Raw genomic sequence first — 19203 nt, 5'->3', positions numbered from 1 at the left:
CTAGTGGCACGGTAGATAGAGCTCCAGCCTTGGAGTCAGGAGGACCTGAGTTCAAATCGGACCCCAGACACATGACCCTTACTAGCTGTGTGACTCTGGGCAAGTCACTTAACCCCAGCTGCCTCACCAAAAAGGCAAAAAACAAACAAACAATTAGTGATTATATTCTGCTCTTTCTGTGCCTACACAAGACTTAACTCAAGAGCACTGAAAACTGCAATTTGCTCCAGTCCATCCATCCTGCTTCTAATCCAACTCCCACAGCCATAATTATGGTAAAAAAATCACTTTGAAGAAGGGAACCACCTTCCTCAACCCCACCAACAGCAACTGCTGATCAACTGCCATTTATAGGCAGATAAGCCCTACCAGGGGTGGGGAACCTGTAGCCTTCTAGGTCCTTGAGTGTGACTCTTTGACTGAGTACAGAAAAAATCCTTTTATTAAAGGTATTTGTTCTGTGAAGTTTGGATTCAGTCAACAGGCTGTACTTGAAGACCTAGAGGGCAATATGTGGCCTTGAGGTTGCAGATTCCCCACCCCGTCCTAGACCATTGGCCATGCTTCCAGCTAAATAATCCATGTTGAGAAGGAGTTTGACAACAGCATTTATAGGTGCTACAGCCACATTTATTGGAGAATCAAAAATACAATTCTTGTCACCAATGTCCTTGGCATTGTCAAATGATTCAACCTCATAAGTTGATAAGACTTTGTCAGTAGAAATAACACTAACAATCTGCATTACTCTCTGTTTTACCTCTGTATCCTAAGAACGACGGAACCCTTCTATCTGACTTGTGGCAGAAAAAAAAAGTTTTTTCTCTCCCATTAGAAAATGGACTCCTTGACAGCAGGGTCTGCCTTACTTTTCTATTTGTTTTCTCAATGCTTATCACATAGTAAATGCTTAATAAGTGTCTTTTAATTATTTAATTTATTTATCAACTGAGTTAGGAGTGGAGAATTACAGCCTCCTTCCTTTACACTTATCCTACCTATCTCAATGGATTGAGCATAGAATCACAGGATCTGCAAATTGTGCATACCATTTGATCCAGCAATACCACTACTAGGTCTGTGTCCCAAAGAGATCATTAAAAAAAGGAATAAGGACCCACATGTACAAAAATATTTATGGCAGCTCTTTTTGTGGTGGCAAAGAATTGGAAATTGGAGGAATGCCCATTAATTAGGGAATGGCTGAAAAAGTTGTGGTATATGAATGTAATGGAATAGTATTGTGCTATAGGAAATGATGAGCAGGTGGACTTCAGAAAAACCTGGAAAAACTTGCACAAACTGTTGCTGAGTGAAGTGAGCAGAACCAGGAGAACATCATATATAGTAACAGCAACATTGTATAATGATGAATTGTGAATGACTTAGCTTTTCTCAGCAATGTAATGATCCAAGACAATTCCAAAGGACTCATGATAGAAAATGCCATCCACACTAACAGAAAGAACTGGTAGAGTCTGAATATAGATAAAAGCATACTATTTTCACTTTCTTTTAAAAAAAAACCATTTATTTTTAGTTTTAAACATTCACTTCCATAAGATTTTGAGTTCCACATTTTCTCCTCATCCCTCTCCTCCCTTCACTTAAAGACAACATGCAATTTGATATAGGCTCTACATATATATATATATATTAACATTAAACCTATTTTCACATTATTCATGTTGTAAGGAATTAGAATCAATGGGGGAAATCATTAGAAAAAAAGAAACAAAAAAGAGAGAGAGAGAGAGAGAGAGAGAGCGAGAGAGAGCAAATAATATGCTTTGATCTGCATTCAGGCTCCATAGTTCTTTTTCTGGATGTGGATAGCATTTTCCATCATGAATCTTTTGGTATTGTCTTAGATCCCTGCATTGCTAAGAAGAGATAAGTCTATCAAAGTTAGTCACTGCACAATGTGGCTGTGTTACTGTGCACAGTGTTCTCTTGGTTCTGCTCACTTCACTCAGCATCAGTTCATATAAGTCTTTCCAGGTTTTTCTGAAGTCTGTCTGCTGCTCATTGTTTCTTAAAGCACAATAGTATTCTATTATCTTCAGATACTGCAACTTGTTCGGCCATTCCCCAATTAATGGGCATCCTCTCAATTTCCAATTCTTTGGCACCACAAAAAGAACTGTTATAAATATTTTTGTACATATTAGTCCTTTCTCCATTTATATGATTTCTTCGGGATATAGACCTAGAAGTGTTATTGCTGGATCAAAGGGTATGCACAGTTTTGTAGCTCTTTGGGCATAGTTCCAAATTGCTCGCCAGAATGGTTGAATCAGTTCACAACTCTACCAACAAAATATTAGTGTTCTTGTGAAAATATGTTTAATAGGAATGCATATGCATAGCTATATCAGATTGTGCGTTGTCTTGGGGAGGGTGGTGGGGAGGAAGGGGGAGAAAAATTTAAACTCAAAAGCATATGGAAGTGATTGTTGATAAATTAAAATAAATTAATAAAAAATATATTTGCTATAATAAAACAAATTTTCTGAGATAAAAAACTAGTGTTCCAATTTTCCCACATCTCCAGTATTTATTGTTTTCCTGTTCTGTCATGTTAGCCAATCTGATAGGTGTGATGTTGTGTCTCAGAGTTGTTTTGATTTTGTATTTCTTTAATCAGTAGTGATTTGGAGTAGTTTTTCATGTGTCTATAGATAGCCTTAATTTCTTCCTTTGAAAACTGTCTGTTCATATCCTTTGACTATGTATCAATTGAAGAATGACTTGTATTCTTTTAAATGTGACTTACTTCTCTGTATATCTTAGAAATGAGGCCTTTATTAGAGACATACTTTCTTTTTCCTGTTGTTTTTTTTCCCTTTCAGTCTGTTTCTTCTTTCACAATGTGACAAATATGGAAATATGTTTTACATGATTGCACATTTGCAACCTACACTAAATTGCTTAACCTTTCTTGGGGGGAGGGGAAGAAAAGAAGGCAGGGAGAAAATTTGTAACTCAGTTTTTTAAATGAATGTTAAAAATGTCTTTGCCTATTATTGGAAATATATTAAAAAAGAATCATAGGATTTGGAAAATGAAGAGATCTTAGGATTCATGGAATCCAAAATTGGGAGGAAGTTCAGTTGCCCCATTATATATAGTTTTATATATATATATATATATACATACATATATATATGTATATATATAGGGCCATTTTATACACACACACACACACACACACACACAGACACATAGTTATATATACACAGTTTTCAACTAAATACCATAGTGGACATATAAAAATATGAGATGCATTATCAGAAAGAAGGAAAGATTTTCTGGAATAGAATTTCAGTTAGGTAGGGCAGCATGATTCGCTATTTCTAAGAATCATTTAATAAGTGGGTTTTCCCATAAATGCCAACAATAACAATTTATTTAAAACAGCCTAGAAGTTAATAATACAACTATTTGCCAACCTTTCTCTCTGATCCCTTGTCTTAAAAAACAATAATAACAAAACACTATCTCTCCTTTCCCTTGGATAATTACCATGGGTTGAATATAAAATGGATATAAAATTAGAGATCTTTTCTACTTGTCCAAAATAAACTTTCTCTCACTCAAGAGGCAATAGGTGCATAGCTTCTTAGTAGTGCTTCTTTGTGGGTTTTTAGAAGGGTTTCAGCTCAAAGAAGTTTTACATCTTAGATCTCAGAATCAAAATTATATCCTTTAGTCTGATATAATCTCACAGACTTGTTATTTGAGAGCTGGGAGGCCCAAGACAACCTTCATAACTATGCCTGCCAACACAGCACAAATGGAAGAGTGGATTTAGCAGTCCTTCAGGTAATCACTCTTAGAACCTGAAATGTCATCACAAAACTGAATAATTAAAGTACCAAAGGAGATTTTCTGCTCTAAATTATGCAGGTTGACTTCTTACAGTAATCAGGCTGACTGGATGCTAGCCAAAACCACATACAGCCAAAGCCTACATGTTCAGTAAATAGGTTATGGTTTATGTTCACATGAATGCCTTAAGTGAGCTGTGCTTAAACCTTGAAAAGAATATAGTAAAATTGAGATAAAAATAGAATCCACTATGAAAGAAATCATCATCAGAACTAAATGAGTTAGTGTATGAAAAGCTTTTTGCAAAACCTTAAAGTACTAGATAAACATGAGGTATTATTATAGGTGGTAAAATAATAATAATCGATGTGTTCATAGCTTTTTTATGGTAAGCCTTACACAGCTTCAAAATTAATGTCACCAAAGAATTACATTTTCTTTTCAAATTATTGTGTGAAATGAATGAACTATTTTCTCATCTCTATATTCAATCAAAGACAGATGAACAAGCTAGTTTCGTAGCAAGACATAAGGAAGCGAGGCTGCCATATGAATGAAAAATTAGTCATTAAACATTTACCATGTGCCAGTCAGTTTGTTAAGTTCAAAGGATATGAATACAAGTAATCAAGACAATCATTTATGTTATTATCTAGTAATATGTTTGTAAGATAACCTTGCCTCAAGGAGCTTATATTTTAACGGGTAAATATTTTCCATTTTCTCTATTCTAATCATGAGTCTCACTTCAAGTCTCAGTGAAAATGAATTTTCAAAATTGCCTCCACATTGTAGGACTTTTCATTCACCTTTTATTCACCTTGAGTATGTTGTACAATAAAGACTACTTTGGAACTGGTATGTCAAACTTGTTCATAGTTTATTTAAACATCCAGGAGATACCTCAATTTTCAGATTGTGGCTCAATGTGAGGTCAATATACTAAAAGTTTACACAAAGTAAATGTCAAAAATGAGAACAGGATGCTAGTGGATTGCAACTCTTCTGAGATTAGAAAAGTGGAGCAACCTCTGCTTGCTAAGGCAGGGAAGAAAAAAATATTCATGGCCTTTTGATTCAGGCCTGATAGAGAATAGTTTACAAAGATGTAGGCCTTTAAGTCAATTTGAATTCTGTAAATACTTTGTGCTTCTTTGTGTACTCATCTGAGGTAACAGGTTTTATTACTGGTTCTCTTCTTAGATGTGACCTTCTGTGAATTATTGGTTTTAACTTCTTTTTTCCCCTACATTGCTCCTCTTTCTCTACCTGATATCTGGAAGCTTGGAAGATGTCTATGGATGCTATTTTTTCTCCCCTTCCTTTTTCAGCTTGATGCCCTCAGGTTCATCTTTGCAATATTCTGGACAAATATATATTTTATTGACTTTCATTAGCATCACCATGGTGTCATGGAAAAAGTGCTACGCTTGGAATCAGGTAGAGGTTGGTTAAGAATTGGCTTCTAACACTTGTCAACTACATGACCAAAGGCACATCCCTTATTTCCTCTGAGTCTCATTTTCCAGTCTGCAAAATGGTGATAATAATATGCTTGTTACCTGACTCATAGGGCTCTTATAATATTTATGAAGCACTGTCTAAATATCAGCAATTGTTATTAGGTATACTTTACCCCTAGACAAGAATCTAAAAAATGAGATTCCTATATTGTAAGCCATCACACAAAAATACAAATCCAATTATTGAATGCCATCTCTTAAACTATCTATTTGGTTCCCAAATCTGCCTCTACCTTCTGAAGCTGAAGGCATCAGTGGGAAGCAATTCAATTCAACAAGCAGATGGTGTGTCTTCTCCATGTCAGACATAGTGCTAGATTTTGGGAACACAAAGATAAAATTAAACAATCCCTCCCATATCTCTTCAGGAAGGCATGGGTTAGGGTAGTAATGGTAGTAAGTATAATGTTGAGATATGCTCTGGACTTTAAATCAGTACTGGGAAACTCAAGGCAAGCTGTCAGAAAACTCCAGACTCAAAGAGTTTAAATGTCAGTAGAGTAGTAATATTTTTATTGTACTATGTTATGGAAATACTTGTTTTATCCCATAAATTTAAAAAAAAGCAAATGAAGGGTGGTAGGTAAAAAGTTAAACCAGGAGAAAAAGCAAGAGGTTAACAACCAGATCTGGAATTTGAATCATAGATCCGTGGCTGGAAGGGAACTGAGTTCACCTAGTCGATTCCTCACATTTTTCAGATGAGGAAACTGAGGTCCAGAAAGCATTAATGACTTTCCCAAAGTCATCAAGGTTATAAACATCAGAGACATGATTTGAACTAAGATTCTCTGTCTCCAACAGCCAGGCTTCTTTGCACTTTATCTCACTTCCAAAGCTAGAGACAGTGAGAACAAAAGGATTAAAGGTAAGCAAGAAGTGTAAACAGATACCTTTCTTATTTGGCAGATGAGAAAGCTATAGCCCAAAGAGGTTAAAGGAGTTCACTAAAGTTGCATAGGCATCAAACAGCATGGTAGAGTGCTGAATTTGATTATGAAGATCTAGGTTTCAATACCTTTAATAACTAGGAAAACCTGAATTCGAATCCAGGTACTAGTGGTATGATCTTGAATAAGTCAATTAACTTATGTCTGCCTCAGTTTCCTCATCTGTAAAATGGGGATAATAATAGAATCCACCTCCCTGGATTACTGTGAAGATAAGAGGAAGTATTTGTAAAGTATTTTGCAAAACTAAAAGCAATACATAAATGCCAGCTGTTATTATTTGATTAAATTGTGTGACCATGTTCATCATTTGACCTTTCTGAGCCTCAGTTTCTTTTTCTGTAATCAATGATACCTATCACAGATGAGTTGTGAGGCTTAGATGAAATAATATAAGTGAATCACATGACAAACTTGGAAGTGCTAGGTAAATCTCAATTATAGTTAGGAAGCAATAGAACTCAAATTATAATCAAGGTCCAGTGCTCTTTAAATCCGATGGCACTTTGTGTTTTTCTTCAGAAAGTCCTACAATAAGTATGGTGACAAAGCTTCTAAGGACTCTGGAAGGGATGGAATATTAAGACACAATAATGCTGCTTAAGCTTATCATTGAAAAGAATGAAAAAGACAGTCTGTGTTTGCATAGCGTCAATAGGGTAGAAAATGGAATTTTAATTGCATCTCTTATTAAATCTAGAATTACACCTTTACTTTCTTGTTCTTTTGCTTAACTTATTGTTTGGTAAATTGTTCTAAATAAAATTCAATAAGAAACAAAGTTTCTAATTTTAGATTCATAGTTTTTCGTGCTTGATCAAATGCATTCCATTTTCTTTCTCTCGTATTCTATGCCCCTTTTATGAGATTTCTTCTTTAATGAGCAACCAGATTAATTTCACTGCTTTAAAATCGATAGGACTGTATTGGTGGATACAACATACTGGAAGAAAGCCAGGTGAAGATGTCTTTACAATGGACCCAAAGGAATAATGGATCATGGGAGATGCACTTTATTTTTAAAAGCACTGAAAAGCTCCTGGCTACATGACATTATGAACTTTCTTCAGAAAATATTAACCAGGTCAATAGAAAGGGTAAGTGCTTTGGTGGGCCAACCCCATCTACACTGATTCTTGATCACCTAAATATGGCAATATAGTCAATTAGAAAGTAGGGAGGGATAGAATCAGTGCTTCTCTGCCATGCACAACCAGATGGTTGCCCTGGTAAATGATTGCTTTATCTAGAGAGTGTAAGCTATTTTCTATAAACCTCCAGCTCAGACTCTACAGCATTTTTTTCCCTAACAAGTGCATATTTTAGCAAGCAACAGTAAAGAGTCAAGGTAGTATAATGGAAAGAGCTTCTTAGATCAGGGGACTTGGATTCAGATCTTAAGTCTACTATTTAATACTTGTGTGACCATGACTAAATCACTCTGAGTTTCTGAGCCTCAGTAAAATCATCTGTAAAATAAGCTAGCCTGAGATCCTATGTGGATTTTATAAGCTTGGCTCTTCATAACATGGAGCCAGGCTTTTCTGTTTAAAGCGAAGTGTAAAGTTTAATGTTGCATATACAATCATTTACATAAACAACTAAAATCAGGTATTTCCTGACCAATGTTGTTTTTGCCTCATACAGTCTTTTATGGTGATGACATAAACACATTTTGGCATCAATTGTTTATAAATTCTAAATATCCATAAAATGTGGTTCTAATTCTAGGAGGTTTGTACTTTGTATGGTTTTGGGTTCTGTTCTCATTCCAGTATATTTTGTACATATTAAGACCTTATTGATAAACATCTAATTCCTATCACTTGTCAGCTAAACCATGTGGCTTCCCATCATGCTGTAAACATAATTTCTGGTGATAAATAGCACTTCGGATTTGGAAAATTTGAAGTATAGTAAAACATGGTCATCTCTCTTTTATAACAAAGCTAAGGATTGTACCTAGACTAGTCCTCTTGATTCTCAGTCTACCACTTATTAGACTATGTTTACAGGCTCTATAGGTCCTCTTGAGAGTACAGTAGTTATGGCATCAATAACACTTCATTTCTCAATCATCTTTCTCTTTCCACACATGTCATTCAACAAGGAGGAAACTTGGCATAGTGGAAAGGGCACTGCCTCTAGAGTCAGAAAATCGAGGGTTAAATCCTGCCTTTCACACTTACTCCCTCCGGTCAGTCATTTAACTACTGTGGGCCTCAGTTTCTTCATATGTAAAAGGAGAGGGTTGAACTAGTTAGCCTCTGAGTTCTTTTTCAGTTTTAATTTATGGCCCCATGATTCAGATCAAAGTATAAGAGACAGTAGAATGTAGACTCCTTGGGGTCAAGCAGTGTTTCATATGGACAGCATCTTGTACCTTGAACATAGCAGGCATTTAATAAATGGTTGTGGAATGAATGAATGAATGAATGAGTGAATGAATGAGACAATGATGGCTTAGTCTCTCCTCTTCTATGCTTTTGTTTTATCTCCACTGGTTACAAGTCAGATAGCAGTAGAAAGGCTGAATTCCATCTTGCTCTCTAAGAGTAAAACCCATACCTTGCACTACACAATGGATTTATATTCTAAAAAGGATATATGGAGTGATCAGAGATGACTAGTACCTCTGCTGTGAGGGCTTGCTAAGTCCTTTTCAGGGCTGCTCATGCACCTTTAGTGTCCACTTCACCCAAATCTCACCCATGGCTCTAAGAAGCTGTAGCATATATATGGCCATACCCTAGGAAAACCATCTTAGCAGCCGAACTAAAGGAAGTTGAAAGTGACGGAGGGATCTTAAAGCCATACATGAGGTAGGGGAATGCCCACTCCAAACATGTAAAGACATCCCTGGTGAAATGGATGGATGAGAACAATCTGTTCCACTGGATTCCCTCTCTGTCTGTGGGTCGAGAGCTCTGGAAGCAGCTTCTGCCTGGGGGCCAGCCCAGGACTGGGACTGAGACAGCGCTTCTCTCTCACTGCGGTCACAGACCTTTCCTAATGATCTTCTAAGCTGTCTTTGGCGTTTGTGGGTTGAGAAGTCTGGAAACCGCTGAGGCCTGCTCCAGGTTCTCTGAGGCCTGCTCTTTGCCTGCACGCCCGCTGAACCGCACTTCTCTCCCAGCCCGGCGCAATAGACTTTTCTAATCAACCATCCAGGTTGTCTTGGGCTGGAAATTTGTTTCACTCTGTCTTTTTGTGGGTTCTGCTGCTTTAGAATTTGTTTAGAGCCATTTTTTACAGGTATTTGGAGGTGTTTTGGAGAGAGCTCAAGCAAGTCACTGCTTTTACTCTGCCATCTTAGATCTGCCCCTCTTGAAGAGCTAATAAAATGTGAGAAATTTATTTTTCTTCTTCCTCCCTCCCCCCCTTTCATTCTTCATTTCCACTGGTCCCACAAGATATTTGACTGGTCTTGTGGTGGGGCATGTAGTTCTGATGATTACATGGTATCTCTTGGGGTGAATTACTCTGCTGGTTTTCCTCACCTACCTAGTCCATTATCCCTGACTTTATCATACATATCTGTCATCTTCAAGGTCTGATTTTTTGGATGCTCTGTTTTGACCACTGAAAAACTTTGGGATCTCTACATAATCTTATTAATTGTCCCTTGAAATTCAAATAAATTCAGGTAGCTAAGTGGCACAGTAGATAGAGTTCTGGTCTTGTAGTCAAAAGGACCTGAATTCAAATCCAGCCTCAGATACTTGATACTTACTAGCTGTGTGACCCTGGGCAAGTCACTTAACTCTGTTTGCCTCACCAAAAACCAAAAAAAAAAATCAAATAAATTCTTTACTAGATTAACAAGAAAATGGTGCAATTTATGAAACTGTGTAATGACCAAAGAAGTAACATTGGATTGCTTTTTAATTGACAAGTCCAACAGTACCACAGCATTTACATTGTGTATTCAGAGATTCATCACCTTAGAAAAAGGAATTGATGAGGTGTAAATGATTCTTTACAAAACTAATGCTTTGATATTTTTTCTATAATGGTATATCAAACATTATGTTGCTATATGAATAAGCAGGTTATGGCACAATGGCTTAATCATTCCTTATAGATTATCAATTAAAATTCCTAATTACATAATTTTTTTCTAATAGGTCTCATTTCCCTTTCTGGTTGGTTGATAATTCAACTTATCCTTCAGTGCCTGGAGTTAATATGTCTGAAACCTCACAACACTTGGTTTCAGAGAATCCCTGTTCAAGTCTCAGCTCTGTCAACTATGGGGCTGTGTGGTCTTTAAGCAAATCACTTCCCTTTTCTGGATTTCAAATTCCTCAGATATAAAATGAGGTCGTTAGTGTAGAATAGGTCTGTAAAGTCTCTTCAGATAAATTCTGTGATTCATCAAAACTGAAATACAGTCAAGTTCTAAAGTTCACTGGACAAGAATGAATCACATGAGACCCAATGTCTGTGGTAGATATTGGTTCCTGCAGTTGGATGAAATCCTGGGTAGTTTTAGTAGCTGCTGAAAAAATATCAGAAGGTTAAGATTGTCTTTCCTACCCTTCCTGCCAGCATTAAAGTAACATTCTAACATGCTTTTTTTGCTCTCCAGGAATAACTATTAGAGCATTTTACATTTTTGGATTTGGGTCAGAAAGAAATGCTCTTAAATACTACTGTATTGGCTAGAACATGAAAACCTTTCCACAACAAAAGGGATGTTACTACGAAATAGGGTTAGAAGGAAGGTCTAAATATAATGGGGGTTTATGCTATATTGTTGAATTGGACTGACCCAGGGGTTGTTGTGGCTAGTATAGCAGCCAAAAATGAGTATAGAATAACATTATATAATGAAATACGATTGTCTCTTACCCAAATGTCCATTCCATCAGACATTAATGAATCAAATATGTCTAACTACATACTTTCCAAATGTTGACCTAATACAGTGCAAGAAAATTCATTCATTATGTGTTTAAAGGACTGGATACAAACAAACAAAACAAAACAAAACACCCTATGATTTTTCATCAATAGATCAATGAATCAATGAAACTTATTAAGGGTTTCTTATGTCCCAGGCATTGTGGATAGAAAATACAAAAGTGAAATAGTCTCTGCCTTTAGGAAGCTTCAATTATTTATGTGTTAGGAGAGAAGAAACAATTGGCATGCAGATTATAAATGTATGTATGTATGTGTCCATATACATACATACACGCATATGCACACAATAAATCAAAGTGATTTAAGTGAGAACACTAGTTGACTAGGGACCATGGGAAATCTCATGTTGGAAGTGGACTGAGCTTTGAAAGAATCTAGGGTTTCTAAGTGGTAGAGGTGAGAGAAGAGAGAGTATTTGAGATATGGAAGAAAGCCTGTAAAGAAACAAAGAGATGGGATATTGAATACTGTCTAATGAGGAACAGCAAGGGAGCTAGTATTGTTGTATTAGAGTAATATTTTAAAGCTCACATACTTCACTTAAATTAAAATGTTCATTTTTTTTGTCGGTGATAACCAAGAATAATGGTAATTCATGGAAAAAGAAAAAAATTATTGATTTCATTTATTTATTTCGCTAGGCAATGGGGGTAAGTGACTTGCCCAGTGTCAAACAGCTAGTGAGTGTTTTGGGTCCAAGGCTGGATTTGAACTCAGGTCCTCCAAAGTCCAGGACTGGTGCTCTATCCACTGTGCCACCAAGCTGCCACAAAATTCTTGATTTTAGAGCATATGTCTTTAAAGTTTCAAAAATGTTCAAGTTTGACTATATTAGTCCTATATAAATCAGTCTTTTTTTTTTTTGTTCTTTGCTAGGCAATGGAGTTAAGTGACTTGCTCAGGGTCACACAGCAGTAAGTGTCAAGTGTTGGAGGTCAGATTTGAACTCAGGTCTTCTGGACTCTAGGGCCAATGTACTATCCACTGAGCCACCTAGCTGTCCCTAAATCAAACTTTTAAAATAACATCAACAACAATAATTTCCCCCAAAACTGGGTGGAACAAAACAAAGTTTACCAGAATCTAATCTCCTGACTCCAACTCTCTGGGGATATAGCTTTCCCAATTTTCTGCTAAAGCATCTGCTTTTTTTAAGGGTCTCTACAGAGAACACATAGGTCAATATTTTTGTCCAGATAGATTGATGTTGTCCTACATCCTGCATTGATTTATAGTCTGCAATGCTATCTTCTTCCTAAGCACAGAGATTATTCTGCTATTATATAATTCAGATATGAGAAAGAGAAATCTCCCAACCCACCCTCTCCAAATGAACAAAGTGAGGTTTGAGAATTCTTCTTGGAATTCTTCTCAGATTCCAAGAGAGAATTCGGGTGCTGCTCCAAGGCTGAATTAATTCAGTTTCACTAGTCCATGAGATTATTGTACTATTGCAGACTCTGATCAGGTTCTATCCATACACTCTTTGGGACCTGGTGAGTGACAAAATGGTAGGAATAGTGTTTAAAATGTCTTTGCTTTGGAAGATATTAAGAAAATGTAATTCAGGGATCCAACACCTTTCCCCTCTCCAGATGGCCAGCCAATCCCAAGATAGCCTGGCAATTTGCCTGGTACTACTGGGGCAGAGATGCAAATTAAGTAAGTGCACCTGCTGGCACCAAGTCTAGGAAAACAGAGACGGTGTCTCCCTTAACAAGAGACCAGAGCCAGATGCAGTCTGTTGAAGGAGCCGGGAAGGTCTTAGGAGACACGAGCCTACGTGCTCTGAATTCCTGAGTCACCTCAACAGACTGGACCCTGGCTGACTTCAGAGATTTTGCCATGAGTGGAAAAACCTTGGACACATGTCCTTGCCAGCTCTCCCACTGTGAACACCTGCAGGGGGTTGATCTTTCAAGGGGCCTGGGGTTTAGCTGTCACTGGGTGGTTAGTGCTGGTTCTGAGCAGGATAGAAATCTGAGTGTCCTGATGCTATTTATTTTTCCCCCCAATTTATTAATATGATTAAAGAGCTATATACAACCATACCTTTGTAAATCACCGTGAATTAAATTTGGTAGTGACAGGATGGGATAGAGAGGGAAGGAAATTACCTTAGGAATTTTTGAAATTTCAAAAGTATCAGCTCTAAAAATCATACAATTATAAAATCATATATTTAGAGCTGGAAGGGGTCTTGGAGGCTGTTGTTGTATCTTCCTCAAAACAAACAAACAAACAACAACAACCACCCAAATGTGTTCTTCGATGTCACTGAGAATAATGAATATCTTAATTTCAATGAAATGCATGTCACCCATTCTATTACTGCCAGTAGGTTGGAGGCCATGCCATGTGATTTGACTGAATAATCTACTTAAACAATAGACGTTAAGAAGCTGAGATATCATTTGTAATTAGGTAGGGCCAAGGAATAAATCCCAGTAGCTACCATAGTCAGACAGAGGCCCTGGGTCCTGTGGCTGATATCTTAGAACAACCTAGGGTGTTGGGAGGTGACATTGCAGGAGGTAGAAGTTCGGCAGGGGTACTTAGAGTTGGATTATAGTACCCCATAACTTTTCAGTTTATTACTTTAGTCATTCCAATGACAATCATCTAGACAGACTGACTTAATGGTTGCATTTCTTTTCATGGTGTGGAGTGTGCATGTTTTTCATCCACACTTAAGTGCAGTTGACTAACCCAGTCTCTTCTACATGGTTGTGGATTTTACTGAGTAGATTCTATTGTGCCTTGGGGTTCAATGCAATTAGTCTAATAATATAAGTAAGTGCATTTGAACAAACTCATTGATTGGATATCTTGTTTTTTCTTCTTTCCCCTATTCTCCATTCACACAGCCACAGCTCCAGTCCAGGCCATCATCACATCTCATATGAAGTACTAAAATCGCCTCCTAATCATTCTTTCTTCCTCTAGTTTCTAGCTTCTCTAATCTATCCTCCATACAGCAGCCACAGTGATATTCACCAAGATCAAGTGTGACCAGGTCACTCTTCTCCAAAAGTATAAATCAAACCTTTAAAACAACACCAATAACATTACTAGGAAGCCAAGTGGCTCTCTATTACCTCTGGGATCAATCAAAAAGTATTTATTAATTGCCTGACACTGTGCTAGGCACCTGAGATACAGTCATAAAAGATATTCCTTGCTTACGAACTTCTCTTTAAAACCATCACGTTCTGGCTCCTTTCTAGCTTACATTTCTCTCAGGTTTATTACACATAATTCTCCTTCAGGAATTCTGTGTCTAGCCAAATTGACCTTCTTGCTGTTCCTTAGACACTTCATCTCTGGGCTTTGGTATGAGCTGCTGTCCAATGATACGTTCTTTCTATATCTCTACCTAAATTCCTTCAAATTTTGCATCCAATACTATCTCCATCAAGAGGCCTTTCTTGATACCTCCCCCCAACTTCATATATTCCTCCTGCCCACCACTAATTATTTTATATTTATATGTGTGTGATATTTCCTCTGACAAAATGTAAGTTTCCTGATCCCAGGGAGTGTTTTATTTTGTCTCCATGTCTCTCTCACTAGGCACATAGTAGATTCTTAAAAAATGTTACAAGTGATTGATTGATTTTGTTGGACTGTAGGGTGTTTTTTATAATACTAACAAATACCACAAATGAACAGAGATGCATTTGTTGAACAACTCACTTGGTATTAAAGAGGCCATTTTCTGCTTCATTTCTTCCGTAGCCTTAATCACTGAATGGGCATCAATCAAACTGAGACCTGTTAAAGACCTTAGCATAAAGGCCAAGATCTCCCACTGCATCCAGAGCCATCTCGAGTCATCCTGATCTATATTTAACTACTGGACCCAGATGGCTCTGGAGGAGAAAGTGAGACTGATGACTTTGTACAGCCCTCCCTCCCTTACATACAATTCACTTGTATGTCATGACAACCTTTTGCTGATGTCATAATCCTCTTTGAGCACAAAGGACAAACAATAACAATTCAAACATGAGAAATAATAATACAAGTCACTTCCACTTCTATAGAGCTTTAAAGTTTGAAAAGTGCTTTAAAAATGTATCTCATTTTACATACACAAAGCAACCCAATGAGTTAGGTATTATTATTATTGTTGTGGTTTTTTGTTGTTATCGTTTTTACTATTATCATTTCATTTTACTCATGATGAAACAGGGAGGCCCAGAAAGGTAAAGAGACATGCCTAGAGTTGCACATATAGAAAATATCTGGGTTGAGATTCAAATCAAACTCATCCAGACCTCCTGTCTAAGCTGTGGGAAAAAGTGTTTAGATTGGGCTTTGTAGGGAGTCACTACACAATGTTTTCAATGACCTACATTATCTTACTGCTACATAAGCCTTGATCTTTAATACCAATATTATTTTGGTGGGAGGACAATGCAGTAGAGTGGATAGAGAACAAGTTTCAAAGCTAGGAAGACCTGGATTCAACTCCCATCTCTGAAACATACTGGTTTTGTGACCCTAGGCAAGTCATTGAAACTCTGTGCTGTAGACAATTCTCTGACTCTTTATTGTGTTCCTTACCTGACTGCTGCTGACACAATTAAAGGCAATGAAAGCATAGTTCCACTCATTATCCCTATTATCTTGGTGATGCTTCATGGCAGTAATCCATGCACATAACAGTATCAGAAGTATTGAAATTACAGAAAGAAAAAGCAAAAGCAAATAAAGGGAGAGATGTATGATGTACAAAGGTAAATAATCCATAGTGTGTTACAAATGGCAAATTGTATGTAAGAAGTGGTACAAAAAGACATTGTCAAGGGCGTGCAAAATTGGAAAAGGCTGCTCATTACAGAATAAAAGGCAACAGATGGACAGTCCTACTGGCACATTACAACCCCTGAGATATTTTAAGAATCAGAAAAAGGCCTTCAGCTGGGTGGGCAGAGATTTTGTAGATACGTATAGGAAAATGCAGAAGATATTACACAGGATGAAAAGGGTTGCAATGTGTATTAGTGGAGAGAGTAGTCATATTGATGAAATCAAGGACCTATCCAAGCACCAAAGTGCCATCAAAGACAGAGGAGATACCTTCCCAGTAGCGTTTTTTATGTACCATGTGCAACATTCTTTCACACGTGCCTCTAAGTGTAAGGGAAATATATCTGAATTTATTTGAAAGCATATTAGGAGAAGGATGAAAAACAGCCATCAACACTACATTTGCTGATGCATGTTGAAGTTGGCTCCCTTCTATTCTCAACTTTGTGTTCAGAGACACATTAGTTCCATTAACACAAAAGCTGACAGCAGGCATTTCCCAGTCACAGTCTGCATATTTTAAACCCTTTTAGTAGGTCAGGAAGAATTCACCTGCAACTTTCCACAAGTTTGAGACACAGAATATGAAATTCTATGTCAAGAAACACTCATAAAAGAGGTATAAAGAACCAGGTGAGAGTTTGGCATTTTATAAATTGTCCAAGAACTGTTCAAATAGCATCATGGTAGACAGAATGGCCTGTTATGTATCACTTAAGAAGGAGGCACCTCCCAGTGAGTGAAACCTTCAGGAAAAACATAATGCTAATGAGTTAAGCCTAAATACAGGAACAAATGCCCCAAAATATACTTGTTTTGAACTATCAGTTCCTGTCTACTAAGTAGCTGTGTGGCCTTAAAGGAGTCATTTCATTAATATGGTCTCAGTTTATTAAACTATGAAATCAAGTTTTTGGACTAGATTTTAACAATAATGCACATACCTTATTTCATCTGATCCTCACTACAATCCTGTGAGGTCGCCTCTTAGGACATTTTTATCCCTGCTTTGCAAATAAGGAAACTGTCTCAGAGAATTTAAGTGTACTGTCTATAGTATCAAGAAGTGAGATTCTATCCTAAGTTTCTCCTGTCTTTAACTGTAGTGCTCTTTCCACTATATTAGAACACTAAAGTCTTTTTCATTCTTAAAATTCTGTAAGTTGGCCTATACTTGGCATGGAAAGATTGTTGGTATCCTGTTCTTTTCAGGCACACTCTCATACCCTCTGATTCAGAAGCTTTTACCTTTTTTTGTGTCATGGACCCATTTGGCAGTCTCGTGAATCCTATGGATCTTTTTTTTCAGAATAATATTTTTAAATACATAAGATAAAGGCAATCAATCATATTGAAATATAGTTTATCTATACATCACCTATCTACATATGTAAATATACTGTTAATTTGTCCACTCTACAAATTTACCTGTTAATCTCTGTTTTCTTTCTATAATTGGTATAAACCCTCTTATGTGCAATTCCAGGGTTGGCTTGGATAGATCAATGTTGATAGTAAATGTTGATATCCATCCACAAGTCAAAACAAACAAAAACTCTAGTCAAAACGAAGAAATAAAATCTCTGCCTTCAAGTTTATATTCTATCACGGGAGACATATACATATGGGCACAAATATATAATAATCAATAAAGTTTAATTTGGGGATTGGAAAAAACTAATGGGATGAGAAAAATTATGAAGCTGACTTTTGAAGGAATCTAGGGATTCTCAGAGGCAGAGATAGGGAGGAAGTGCAATCCAGTAATGAGGAATGGTATGCGAAGGCATAGTCTTGGGAGACAGAATGTTGCACATGAGGAGTATCAAAAAATACAGTTTGGCTGGACCGTAGAGTATACAAATGCATAATACAGCTGTAAAGATAAGCTAGAGACAGATTTTGAAGGACATTAAATGACAAATCACGACTTGGTATTTTATCCCCAAGAAAATGGAGAGCCACTAGAACTTCTTGAGCAGGTGAGGGACATGGTCAGATGTGTGATTTAGAAATACCACTCTGTTATCTGTGTGGAGAGTGAATTAAATAGGGCAAAGTTTTAAGAGAGGGAAACTAATTAAGAGCTTATTGCAATTAAGAAAGCATGGAATAGCTTACCTGTCAAATCTATGGATAAAGGAAAAATTCAAATCCAAACAAGATATAGAGAACATTACAAAATGTAAAATAAAGAATTTTGATTGTATAAGATTTTAAAAAAATGTTTTTGCACAAGCAAAACCAATGTAACCACAATTAGAAGTAAAGCAGAAGACTGGGGGAAAACTGGCAGCAAGTATCTCTGATAAAGACCTGATTTCTCAAATATATAGACAACTGAGAAAAAATTTATAAGGATACAAGTCATTCCCCAACTGATAAATGGTCAAAGGATACAAACAGTAAATATTCAGGTGAAGAAATCAAAGATATCTAAGTCATATGAAACAAAATTCCCTAATCACTATTGATTAGAGAAATTAAAATGGAAACAACTCTGAAGTACCACTTCATAACTATCAGATTGGCTAACATAAAAAAATAAATAAATAAATAACAAATACTATGGAAGATATGGGAAAACCGAGACACTGATGCATTGTTGATGGAATTGTGAACTGATTCAAATATTCTGGAGAGTAATTTGGAACTATGCCCAAAGGGCTATAAAACTGTGCATCATCTTTGATCTAGCAATACCACAGCTAGGGCTGCATCCAAAAGAGATTTAAAAAAGGGGGAAAGGACCTACTTGCACAAAAAAATATTTTAGCATCCCTTTTTGTGGTGACTAAGAATTGGAAATAGAGGAGATGTCCATCAATTGGGGAATGACTGAGCAAGTTGTAGTATGTGAATGCAAGGAATATTATTGTGCTAGAAGGGTGGAGCCAAGATGGCAGAGTAGAGGCAGGGACTCCCCTGAACTCTCCTCCAAACCTCTCCAAATACCTTTAAAAATAATTCTAAACAAATTCTAGAGGGGCAGAACCCACAAAAAGACAGAGTGAAACAATTTTCCAGCCCAAGAAAACTCAGAAGTTTGTCAGGAAAGGTCTGTCACACCAGGGTAAAAGGGGATCTCGGGCCACACCAGCAAAGACCAGGCCCAAGAAAAGCTAGAACAGGCCTCAGGGCAATTGAATCAGTGG

This window comes from Phascolarctos cinereus, unplaced genomic scaffold, assembly GCF_003287225.1.
Source record: "Phascolarctos cinereus isolate Bilbo 61053 unplaced genomic scaffold, phaCin_HiC Scaffold_9;HRSCAF=440, whole genome shotgun sequence".
In the NCBI taxonomy this organism is placed as follows: Eukaryota; Metazoa; Chordata; class Mammalia; order Diprotodontia; family Phascolarctidae; genus Phascolarctos; species Phascolarctos cinereus.
This window is presented reverse-complemented; position numbering follows the sequence as displayed.